The following is a 12,505-nucleotide window of genomic DNA, read 5'->3' on the forward strand; positions in this document are numbered from 1 at the left end:
TTGATTCACGGTTCCTCAGGCACGCTCACCCCTTGTGAGATGCAGAAGGAAACGTCTTGGCTGTGCCTGGACGAATGTGCTCCACAACCTAAATGTGTTGTTTTGAGATCGTGTGTCCATGCAGCCATGGAGCTGGCCGATGTGGCGGTATTGGGATTTCCATGGTATCTGTGGCCTGGCTGGAATAAGACAAAATTTATGCACATGTATAGTGCTCTCTGCTCAAAGCTCTGCAAATATTAATTAAGTTGCCTACCGCAGCTTGGCAAGTGTGAGTGTTGAAATTGTCTTGCTGTGGTTAAATTGAGGGACCAAAGGGGTTTAAGAGCTTCAAGGGTGAACCAGCAACGGAAAAGATGTGGGATCTCCGGAGCCCCAGCCCTCAAGAATCAATGTTTCATCCTTCTGATTTTAAAAACCTCTGTGTCAGGCCCAGAGTTCCCTTAAAATTTCCTCACGCTGTCAGACACGTATGACAAGCTGGAAAATGCTCTTTGTTGCGTTGAAGTATTTTGATGGTCACGTTCCAGGCTACGGTGTGAGGGTTCTGGCCGATGCTGCAGCCAGGAGGCATTTGGTGGGGAACGTCACCAAAAGTGGAAGAGTTATCATCTCCCGTGACGCCTGAGCATAGACTTTTATGGTTTCAGGGCACCTGCAGGCTAGCGGCTGCCACGGTGGTTTGTACAGAACCGAGCATCAAGGGAAGGGAAATGGAGACCGTCTGCACGAGCCGGACTGTGCGTCGGTAGGTGAGTACATGGATGCTTGAACCCATGTCTCCCTTGACCCTGACGGAGGTTAGGAACTGACTGATGGGGAACGTGCAAATGCAACCAAAGCACAATGCATGGAGCCAGGGAGGAGGGTGAAGGGAAGCTTGGACGCAGCATAGCGGGGCCACGGTGGGAGCGAGACCTGCATTTCAAACATATGCCTGGCTTCTGCTCCAGAGTTGGAGCTCTACCCACTAAAGACAAATGTCGGGGGACAGAAAGTAACTAGGGATCCAGGTCCTTCCTTACAGCCCAAAGCATTTAGATTTGGGGGTTTTAATCAGGCCCGCTTTAATAACGGGGATTTGAATTTCTTAAAGCAGCCTATTTAGCTTCCAAAATCAAAACAGGATTTCGCATGCTTTTTTTTAATTAGAAATTGGGCAAAATAATATCTCAGGTCAGAACAGCCTCAGCCTCGGGAGATAGCACAGTGGCTTGATCTGAATCTGAATTTTGGAAAGGCAAAAAAGAGTCCATTTACTAGCAAATCCCTGGGTCTGAACAGCCCTGAAGCTGCAGGCGTTGAATATTCAAGGAGCTGATTCACCATTGTGAGCTTCTGGTTTTATGCTGGTGTGATTCTGTTGCATCCAGTGTTATAATCGGGTAATACCGTGCCCCAGTGCGGGTTGTCGACAGCAGGAATTGAGTCTGCAACCTCTGAATCTTAATGCAGCGTCTCTGCTGCCTGAGCTGAGGTTTTCCGCTCCTAGGTGAGGTACCAGCTAGTTCGTGTGCCACTGTGTGGCCTGTCCCTCACAACTGTGGGAGCGTTGCATTGAGTTTGCTGTTATTTATGCTAGGATAAGCTTGTAGTGGCTTATCAAGCCCCAATCATCCATCCCAGTTTGGCGCTTGATCTTTTCGTTTCTATTTATGTCATTATTCCTGGATTCCTATTCATCGGGCAAATTTTCTCTTTTAAAGGGAGAGAAAAATCAACCAGTCTTCCTGACAGCAAACATGAAACTTGCCTAACTGTGCAGAAGAGCGTTAACCTTTCCTTTAGCCTGAAGAACTTCATAATCTTTTTAACATCAACTTTTTATTAATTTTGATAGAAGTGAGTAGCCGGTGGTATAACTAGGGGAACTCTCTGCAACTTTTCACGTGGTTTTCCAGTCACTTTGACTTCTAACTAGCAATAGCTTGGAAAAGCTAATTCTAATATAAGCCCAAAATGTAATTTAAGAGCATGCTTAAGCTGAGTGCGCTCCTAAGTGCTACCAAAGTCACCGGGATTACGTCCTTGCTGAGGGAGGTGGTTATTTCCCCTTCTGCACTTCCAAGCTGAGAACTTCAGAAGAGTCTGAACAGTTGAGTTGGAAACTGCTCTTTGTGCCGAGGTCCCACCTTCAAGAGTTATCTTCATTTTAGAAAACACAAACTCCTACATTCTTTAGGGTTTTTTGGGCCTCTCCATGATAGCACAACTGCTGTCAGAGGCTTTACATGTCAAAATGCTTTGCCCTCCAAAGGACTGAATTCCTAATCCATTTAAGTCAGCCCAGGATGCTGGTTTTGCACCTTATTCCTGGAAGCCAGGCGGGTGATGCTGACAGCCCGCTTCTTAAAAACAAGTGTCTAACTGTAGAGTCTTGAAAACACGGCTTCCTAGAAAAGATGATGTCTATTGGGGAAAAGGTGTTAGTATCCAGTAACTATTCCTGGTGAGGCAGGAACACTAAGCTTCTCTATTTGGTGTATGAAACAAAAAGTACGCGTGTACATGCATATGATAAGGTTTTTAAAAAAGGAGGTTAGCATCAGTAAAGCTGGTCCAAGATCAACGACCAAAGTCTACATCTGAGGGAGGAAAATATGGTCGTGCTGAGCAGAGCTCATGAATGGTAGCAGTCAAATGCACCGTGAGGAAGTCAGTATGCTAAGGCAACGTTAGCTGTCTGTGATGACCCTCCGCTTTACTGTGACTCGGGCTGGGTGAATTTACATCATTTAATGTGGCCTCTTCTAATGCTCACGTGTCCATAGGCCAACTGCAGTTTCTTCAAACATAACAGTTATTTCTAGTGACTTAGACAAAAACCAGGTTGCCGTTCAGAGCTCTTTTATGCCATGATTTGGCTGACGGCACGGATAGCAGCAGGATTCAGCGGTGCTGAAGAGCTGTTTGATCATACAGCACTGGGTCTTTTCGGGATTGGACAAGTGCAGCTCTGACCATCAGGTAGGATTTTGAAATCACTGCATCCTCACTTCTCTCAGGGACTAGGGAGCTGTAGAGGGAGAAACTAAGCAAAATCCGGAAATCCTACAGTGCTATCCACTGGTGGCCTTGCCAGAAGGCTCATTAGCAGAAAAACGAGGTGGCCACCGGATTTATTAACTGCATTCAGCGTACAAATTTAATTTTCCTTCTCATTACACTCCCGCAGAGTAATTGGGCGTACAGTCCATGGTAGGGACGAGGAACGAGGTCGGTTATTTGTCTGGCAAATACGATTATACGTGGCCAGTAGTTCTGAGACGAGATCTGGAAAGCGCCTTCCCTGGCTGCGTCCAGCGGGCGTCTCACCGACGTAAAAACCGTCGGCGCTGCTTGAGGACCTGAGCCCGGAGCTCGCTTTCTGTGGTCCGTCCCCGGAGGAGATTCCCTCCTTTCCTTTCCAGGGGGAAGAAGAGGGCCGGGTGGGATGCAGCTCTTCCCCAGGTGAATTCAGCTCACATGAACGCTCAGGGATTTGGGGTGGTAATCACCCAATTCTAATAGCCGTATTTCTCTGATTCAGTGACCTTCCCTCTGGGTACGAGATCTTTCAATAGCGTCCTGGGAAGTACTGCGGTATCTATAGCTTCATCGCAAAGTCGGGTATTTAGACCTCTACGCTGAAGAATGTTTGCCAGCATTTAAAGATCAGTGCTGCGTACTCTCATTAAAGTGCAAGGACACTGAGCTTAGCACTTCTTCTCGAGACCACTCCAAACTTAGGTGTACTTTTCAATTGCTTCAAGTACTTTTAGTGCCAGCGTTACATTAAGCAGAAAAAGGAATAGTTCCGTACGTTCAATTTAGACACACGAACGTAAGAAATGGGATGCTGGATTTGAAATATAGCGGAGCTGGCTCGTTGCGCAGCCAATTTCTTTAAAAGACCGACTGCAGCCCGGGGACAGATCCTGCAGGGTTGCGAGCGCCCTTTTCGAAGCGGAGGTTTACTCACACTGCAAATGAGAGTCGCATATTGCAACGCGCTGAAACAATTTAGCCCTTCCGTTCGTCTTCATTATCCGCACAGTTTCGCTAGATCGGAGCTCACCACAAGTGGATTCCCAATATCTATGTAAATCTTTCTCTTTCTACGCACATACCCTCACATTTATTAATACGTATCAAAAGCGGCTCTAAAAATACAAACCAAGCGGAAGAGGAAATTAGTGAAGAACCTTCGTGTCCGCGCAAGGTTGTCGTTCCGATTACGTGGTGGAGAGTGGAGCATTTGGGTATTACCCCAATAATTATTGTTGTTGGTTGTGCATTAAATATGTGCATTTAAAAATAAGTCGGCCGAGTCCAGCGTTGTCGCGGTGGCTTGATTCACCGCTGCGGATAAGCATGGAAGATGCGGCAAGATGCCAAATGTGGTGGTTGACCACCATCAAGTTTGACTTCTCCATCCGCGCTGGGGTGGTTAAAGGAGTCACCCGAATTTCCTGCGGACGGGGGAGATGGTGGTTCCCCCGGAAATCGGTGGGTGAAAATCAGGATGCTTTTGGCGTGCTGGAATTTCGGGGGGGGGCTCCCTTTGGTCATCCCTCCTTTAAAAGAAGGGGTGGGGGGCAGGATTGCCAGGGAAAATGCATCCACCTCCCAGTTCGTGCGGTGGAAAAGGAAGCAGCCGACGGACCGTAAATCTGAGCCGTACCGGCGGGAGGCAAGAGGCCGACAAAGGGCCCAAGCCTGAGCCTAGGAAGGACTATTAATCTCCCGTTTGTACGGGCGCTGACATTAACCGTAAAAACCTTAAACGGATCAAACAAAGATGAAAATCTCGAGCCCCAAACGCGGCGGCGGAGCACCCCCCCGGCCCCGTGGTAGCTCCTGCGAGCGAACTGCGCTAAGCGGAATATTTATTCGTCGCATGCGAGCCTCCGCAGCGGCAATAGGCTGCGGTCGCCCTCCCCGCACGGCCGCGTGCCGTCCCCCCGTCTCCTCAGCCCGGCAAAAATCGGCTGGAACGGGGCGGCGGGGCGGCGGGGGGGAGCTTTTATTAATTACTGGTAATTACTTATTTTACATATTGTTATTGATGGGTTTTGTGTTGGAAGCCGCTGATTATATTTAAAAGATAAGGACGAAAAATGCCTGCCCGGGCAGCTAAATCACCGAAACCAGGCTACAAAGCTCCGACCGCACGTAGCTAGACCTTGCCAAGTGTTTCCGAACGGAATAGTCATTGGGCTGGCAGATAATTCAGAAACTATTTGTGTGAGCTGTTTATCAAATTATTAACTGCACAGATGTTGTTTGGTTGAAGAGCAGCTGAACCTTCTCTCTGCCAGCCGTGGAGACAAAGGTCTGCAGGAATAATTGGAGATGTGCATGGAATATTAAATTAATTTACTGCTCTTAATTCTTATGCAAATCCTGACCTCTGATAGAGCCTATCAATTACCCTGCGTACAGGGGAAAGAAAGGAGAACAGTTTCTTTCTTTCCTTTCCTCCCCTTTTCTTTCTCTTTTTTTCCTGTTCTTTTTTTGTGGTGGTGGTGGTGGTGGTGGTGGTGTGTTTTGGGTTTTTTTTAAGGAATTTGAAAATATTTGCCATTTGCAGGAGAAGCGAAGAGCCGTGATTATTTAATTGAATCTCCTAGTTGCGGCGACGTCCTTTGGGAGCACGGACACGTTTTTAAAAATAGCGAGGGGGGGGGAAGCAGAGGAGGCCTGGGACGCACCGAAATAGCTCCACATGTTTGCGGTAGCAGCGAGGGTGGAGGGGGCCAAAGGCGACACTTGTTTTCCTGCGGTTTGAGCGTGGCACGGAGCTTCGGGCGGGTTTTGGTGCTGCTCGGGGACGACTCGGGCACGGGGGCACCATGGAGGCCCTGTCCCGTGCCGGCCCTCACCCGGGCCTCGCGGCTGCCGGGCCTCACCGCTCCCGGGGCTCCGTCGTCCCAGCGGATCCCTTCGGCGGTGGCGGTGCGTTATTCGGGGAGGATTTAACGCTGCCAGCGGCGCGGCTGATTCTGCCAGTAATTAACAGTAAGGAAGAAAGGCAATTCGTAGTTAAGTCTATTGTGGGATCCCAGGTGAAATGAAGTACAATTTAATTGGTCCTCGTTAAAAAGAGCTATTTTTCCAATATTGAGAGAAGACCTCGTCTTGGGCACTTTTTTTGTTTTAATTGGGGTTGCGTGCGTACTGTTTAGTCAATGCTTAAAAAAGGACTCCGGTCCTTATTCTTTCATCATATTTTCTAATAAGGGTAAATAAATAGGGTGAATAATGCGATCGGTCTATCCCTCGACCTCTGGAAGACCTCAGCAGCGAAATGATGTCGCAAGCCCCTTTCGTCACATCCAGTGTGCGCTGCCTTTCAGCTCTGCGCAGCCCCAAACAAAAGCCATACAACAATATCAATTAATCATGCGGCGGGCAAACAAGGAGATTTATTCCGCTACAAATAGCCTCACAGAGAGGCGCTGAATGGGCTCGATTAGCATGAGAAAAGAGGAGCAAAACTCCACAGTTCAACAGCTAAAGAGCAATTTGATGGGGCTGGGATTGGGAAATTACTTGATTAGTGTCTTGCTGGAAGGGAACACGATCAGGACGCGGCGGCCGCGCGTCCCGGCCCCGCCGGGGGAAAAGGGGGGGGACGAAGAGCCCCGACCCCCCCCTCCGCCTCCCCGGGCAGAGCTCCAACTGAAGTAATAATAAAACCGGCTTGGGAAAAAAAATAAAAATAAAAGAAGAATTAAAAATCTCGCGGGCGCTGCTCGCTCGTGCGTCTCGCCGGCAAGCGGCAGGGAACGAGGTTCCCGCGTTATCTTAAATCCTGGGAAGCGCTTGGAGGTTTCGCGCTCTTCCCCCCCCACCACCACCACCTTGCTCCTCGCGTACGCAGCGTATTCGTATAATTTCATTTATCCAGCAAATCTAATTAGCAATCCGAGGATGACATTAATACCGATATAATGAAGTCGGTGATGACCAGATTAGCGAGCGCGCACTGAGAGCCTTAAAGGAACATTGCGCCTTGGCATCCGCGGGACCAAAGCAAGAAAGGGTAAAATCTTGCTTTAAAAAAAAAAAAAAAGGAAAAAAAGAGGGGGGGGAGGCACGGAAAAAAAAAAAAGGAAAGGAAGCACTTGCAAAATCGCGCGCATCGGGCTTAGCGCTTCAAGTGCCGATTAACAAAGCCGGCGCGTTGGGGTCGTGCGGGAAACGCCGCCGCGCAGCCCCCGCTCCCTAGCCAGGCCCCGGCCTCCTGCTTTCTGTCTTCTCGCCCCTTCCCTCTCTCTTTCCGACTTATTCCCCATTCGCGTGATATTGTTCTGCAAGGGAAAAAAAAAAAAAAAAAAGAAAGGAAAGGAAAAGGAAAAAAACCACCCGGAGCCCAAAGAGTCGCTCTGCAATTTATTCCGAGGGGTGGCTTTTAAGAAGCCGGCAATTTGAGACGGCTGGCTGTTATTTAGTGCAATATGAAATCAAACGATCCTATTTCTCAAATGACAGTGTCCGTGCGGAGAAGTGAATGCTCCTGAAAAGGTAATTGTCTCCTGATGATATTCCCATTATGCCCCGATCCCGGCCTAAAGGGCCTTCGGCGCCGCGCTTGGAAGCGAGCGGCTGCGAGATCGCTGGGGGCGAGGGAAGGGGGGGAAGCGCCGCGCCGCCTTTCGGCGCCTCGCCGGAGGCTCCTTCCCCTTCTCCCGAAACCTGGCGAGATTCCCGCAGGTGTGGAAGGCTGCCGGGGCCGGGGCGGATTCAGCCGGAGGCAAAGGGAGGAGCAGGACGGGGGTCCCCTGCCCCCGGGGGGGGGGCAAAGCGGGGCCCCCTGCCCGGAGCTGCCCCGGCCCCGGCGCGCTGCTCCCGGGCTGAAGCGTCCTGCAGGGGGGAAAAAGGGGAGAAAAGAGAGAAAAAAAAAAGAGAGAAAACCCACAGTGTTAAAAACAAGGGGGAACTGGAGAGAATAATCGTAACGTACTCTTTTTTTTTTTTCTTTTTTTTCTAGTCTCTGCGGTGCTATTCTTTCCTCCTTGTGCTGGGTACAAAAGAAAATACATTTAAGCCCGAAGTAGCAGCTAAGCGCGCTGAAGGCGGCTTATTGAGAGCACTGACACGGCTCACCCGTAAGGCAGCGCCTGGCGCTTAAAATCCCGCTGCTAAAGGGAAACGGCGCCGGGAAGCCAAGGTAAGGTGCGCGGTGGGAGCCCCGCCGCCCCGGGGGAGCCCCCCGGCAAGGGACGGCGACCCCGCTGTAATTAAAGAAAAAAAAAAAAAACCTCCGAGCTTTTTGCCTCGGGAGGATTTGCTCCCGGCTTCCCAGAGCAGGGGCCCGCAAGCGGATCGATTCCCCGTTGTTTTTCCCCTTGGGAAAGCCCAGCGCCGCGTCCCCGTCCCCGTCCCCCCCCACGGGGCACGGCGAGGAGCGGGCGCGGGGTTGGGCGTGGGCGGCTTTCGGGGCACTTTCACCCCGAAATGTCAGCGCCCTCCTCGGTGCCGGCACCCGAGTTTAGCTTTGCAGCCCGCAGCCCGGCCGTCGGGGCGCCGGCTGCGCTTATTTATTGCTGGTGCTGGTCACACTCGCCCCAGAAACAGCCGAAAAGCAGCAGGGCTCGGCCGGAATCGGGGTCTCATTTGGCAGCGCCGTCTCTTTCCTGGATCGCTCCCGCCTACTGCGTGTGAAGTCTTTAAATACACTGATTTTTTTTTTTTTTAAAGTGGGAGCGATCGTCTCTGCCGCTCGCTATTGCGCGGCATCGCAGCAGCTCCCACCCCGGCCACGATGATAAAATTGCCAGAATAAAATCACTCAAAGTAAACGACGGAAAAAAAAAAAAGAAAAAAGAAAAAAAGCGGTAAACACGGTTCCACGAGGGAAAAAGCACGCGGGACCTACCTGAATCCGCCCGCACCTCGATAGTAGCGCAGCGGTGGGGCAATGGGGCAAGCAACGCTATTTTAAGTTGCTTGCGGCTTCCTAAATCTGCGGCGAACCCATTTCGTCGGGGGAGAAGAGGCGGGTAGAGCGGAGCAGGTAGCGACCCTCTTTAACGGCAAACGAGCAGCACGGAATGATTAAACGGCTCGGCCGCGTTTTTCGGTAATCACCATTACAAGGGAAGGGATTAAAACGCTGGTGGCTCTGCAGCCGCTCCCGAAAATAACACCCGCGCGGTGCTTCGCGCCGCTTTTTGCCTTGGAGGGGGATTTTTTGCCCGTTTGCTGCCCAGTAGTTTTGCTTTTGGGGGGGGTCAGGAGCAAGGGCGATTCCTTGGGGCTGGGCAAGGGCAAAGCCGTGGGGCTGGGGGGGTTATTTGGGGGGGGGGTGGAGAGCAGCCTCGGTGGGGGCCCGGCTGCTCCCCCCGCAGCTCTGGCCGGGGGGGGGAGGCTGCCCGGGGCCGAGCCGTCGGGCCGCGTTTCGCCTTCGCCTAATTGCTATTAAAACGAGCCAGAGCTTAACTGAGCGGCCCCGCAGCAGGGGAAGGGGCCTCGCCGGCTCCTGCTGCCCCGACGTCCCTACCCTGCTCCCCGCGGTGCCCCCGGAGCCGGTCAGGGAGGGGGCGGTCAAACACCCCCTGCCCTCGCCGTTGTGGGGGGGGGGGGGGACAGATTTAGTTGTGTACGAGCTCCGCGTCCATCTTCTGCAAAACCTGCGAGCAGAGGTAGCTTACGGAGCCGGAGGAAAGGCTTGCTCGTTAAAAAGTTCACTGCATCATTGCAATCGCCTGCGCTTATTTTTTCTCCGCTTTTTGCTTCATTTACTGAAGAAAAGAAGCGTGGCCTGCTCAGCAGTTTGCAGGACGCGTTCGTTGGGAATGCAAGGCGTCATTTATATAGTTTAGCCGAAAGGACACAGCTCTCTGTGACGGAGAATATCCCCTGTGGAACACACATACATCATCATTCTTTTTTTTTTTCCTTTTGAGATCGCGTTTTTTCCATGCCGGATCTCTGCCCAGAGATGACCTTTAATAAAAGATGTAGCACAACCCGCTTTGGGGCTCCCCCTGTGCGAAAGGTCACCTTTATTCCCCTGACAGCGTGCACACACCTAACCCCATGTCCAGCAATTAGCTTGTCCTGTCGATCTGGCCGTGTTCTTAACCCAGGCGGAGTTTGAAGGCGATTGAGTTGGGAGTCCTGAGCCTGTGCGTACTGGGCCCATCTTGCTCCCTCCTGCAGGGCAAAAATGCGCAGGGCTTTTTTTGAACCATTAGCTGCGCAGAAGCAGGAGTAAAACATCTGCATGCAGCTGCATCCAGAGCTGTGCACCAGAGCTTGCTGGGCGGCCTTCGCGCCTGACCTACCCATTGTTTCGCATCGGGAAAAATCCCGGCCTGAGTGATCCTGCGCTAATTCCAAGGGAATCTTTTCCCGCTTGCTTTGGCAGCGTGAGAATTTCACCCCATCGCGTTACAGTGTCACCTCATGACACGTGATCTTAAAAGACAGTAAGCGTGAAGAAGTTGGGGACGGGACGGGCTGAGGGTGTGGGCAGCGGGAGGTAAACTGCAGCGAGAGCGTGTTCAGCCCTCTCGGGCTCGTGGTGCCTGTAAATCACGCCAGTTTGCCCCTCAGGTGGGCTTGGCGTCCTTAGCTCTCATGGGAGGTAGGTGCTGCTGAAAATTTCCCTGTTACCTCCTTGAGCAGCACATCGCAGTTATGGTTTGACCTGGCCTTTATGATACCCACATAAAATAGGAAAAAGTCACAAAGTAGCGAACATGTCACTTTTACAGACGAAACTAGCGGAGAGTTCAAAAGCGGTTTCTCTGCAGCCTTAGCGGCTTGATAGAAACCCCCCTTGGTTAGCCAAAAGCCAAAGCATCAAAAATCACGGGCCATTCTAAAAAATTAACTTTCTCGCACCTTTGATTTCTTCTGTCATTCCCATCTCCCCTCTCAAAGTACCGGGCACATCCATTGCCACCCAGTTACCAAGTGCCTGACACACAAAGCTGACGCTCTGTTTCTTGGCCTTTTCCTGGAAACGAAATGTCGCCGCAGGAAGCGCCGTGCAGCCGTGGAAGCACTGGCCTGCTCTGCGCAAGCTCGCTGACCAGCACCAGCTCCGCAAGAGGCAACCTGGGCAGAGGCTTTGCGTCAAAGCGGGGCCCTGCGCGGGAGCCGGTCAGACTGTCCGTTCCTGCACGGTCCAGCAGGAAGGCTGGTTGGGATTTGACCAAGCTCCGTCCGCGTTAAGGCCAGGACGCAGAGCGGGCAAGACCTCCCAGGCTGATTTTGCTGACTTCTGCGTCGCCAGGTATGTCTACAACCTGCAAGAGCCACCTGCTTCCCGGTCCGCTGGCCCCGACGACGCAGGGGCCAAGAACTTGCCCTCCAGTATTTAACACCTTAAATTATTCCCAGCGTGGCACTATTCCAGATACAATAAATACTGAGGGTGCCAGATGAAGGCAAATGCTTGGGGCATATTCAAATGCTTAAGCCTCCCTTGGTCTCTGAACCTCCCCGGGGAAGCAGGACACGCCGCTAGGCCATCGACCTGCTCTTAGACAGTTCCTGCATGTGCCTCCACGAGCAGTCAAAACGTTTTGGACTTTAAGCCTGCAAGTCATCCCAACGAGATAGACCTTTGCCATCGCCAGGCCTTAACTGGTTATCCATCTTACACGAATGTTTCCTCACGAGTAGATCTGAAGCTCATTTCAGAACACGATCTAAATGCACAGCTGGAATATTTTCCATCTGTTCTCAAGCCTTTCTGACAGCTTCTGCTCCGGTTTCTTATTTATATTTGAATGATTATTTACTATTACACATAATAAATGGAGTGCAGAGGGCAGGGCCCAATAATGCTGAGCTCTGAGCAGACACAGTTTAATTAATTTAATAGTCTCATGCTTGTTTGCCTGCTTTTCAAGGGAATGAATAGATTATGCACATGGATCATTTCACTCACCACCGGAACAATCTTCTACACAAGACAGAGGGGAAAAATGCTTAATAAATCACAGCAAAACCAGCGTGGCAATTTGGGACAGGAAGTGAAAAATACTGTGTCCACCTGAAATTAGATTTCAAAGGAACAGAGAATTCAGAGGAACAGAATATAGCTATTACCCTAAGTGAAATTGGGCCTGGCTCTGGAGATAACATTTTGCCGAAAGGCAAGCTGGGTTCTCTAGCAATTTGCAGGGTCCAGACATTCAGTTCCACACCTAATGCCAAAGTAAAAATAAAATAGAGACCAAATAGTGACCAGAAATTAGTTCACATTTCAAAACACTTCTAGCTAAAGGGAACATGATTATTTTCTGTGTATGCTGTCACTGTTATTTCGTTGATTTGCTCACTTTTATTTTAAAGAGTGGCTGGCGACTTGCAAACATCCACATTGAAATAAAAATAAAAGGGGTTTAACTGTTGTGGTTTATGGCAGTGAGGGATCCTCTCAAGAGAATCTGTGTTTGTAAATGTATATATAAAGAGCAACATTTCATCGCTTGTGGCAGCGGTTAGAAACAGCCACAGAACCTTACTCCGTTCACCCGCGCACCGCTGAACCGCGAGACTG

The sequence above is a fragment of the Apteryx rowi genome, unplaced genomic scaffold (genome assembly GCF_003343035.1).
Source record: "Apteryx rowi isolate R43461 unplaced genomic scaffold, aptRow1 scaffold_167, whole genome shotgun sequence".
NCBI classification, from domain to species: Eukaryota; Metazoa; Chordata; class Aves; order Apterygiformes; family Apterygidae; genus Apteryx; species Apteryx rowi.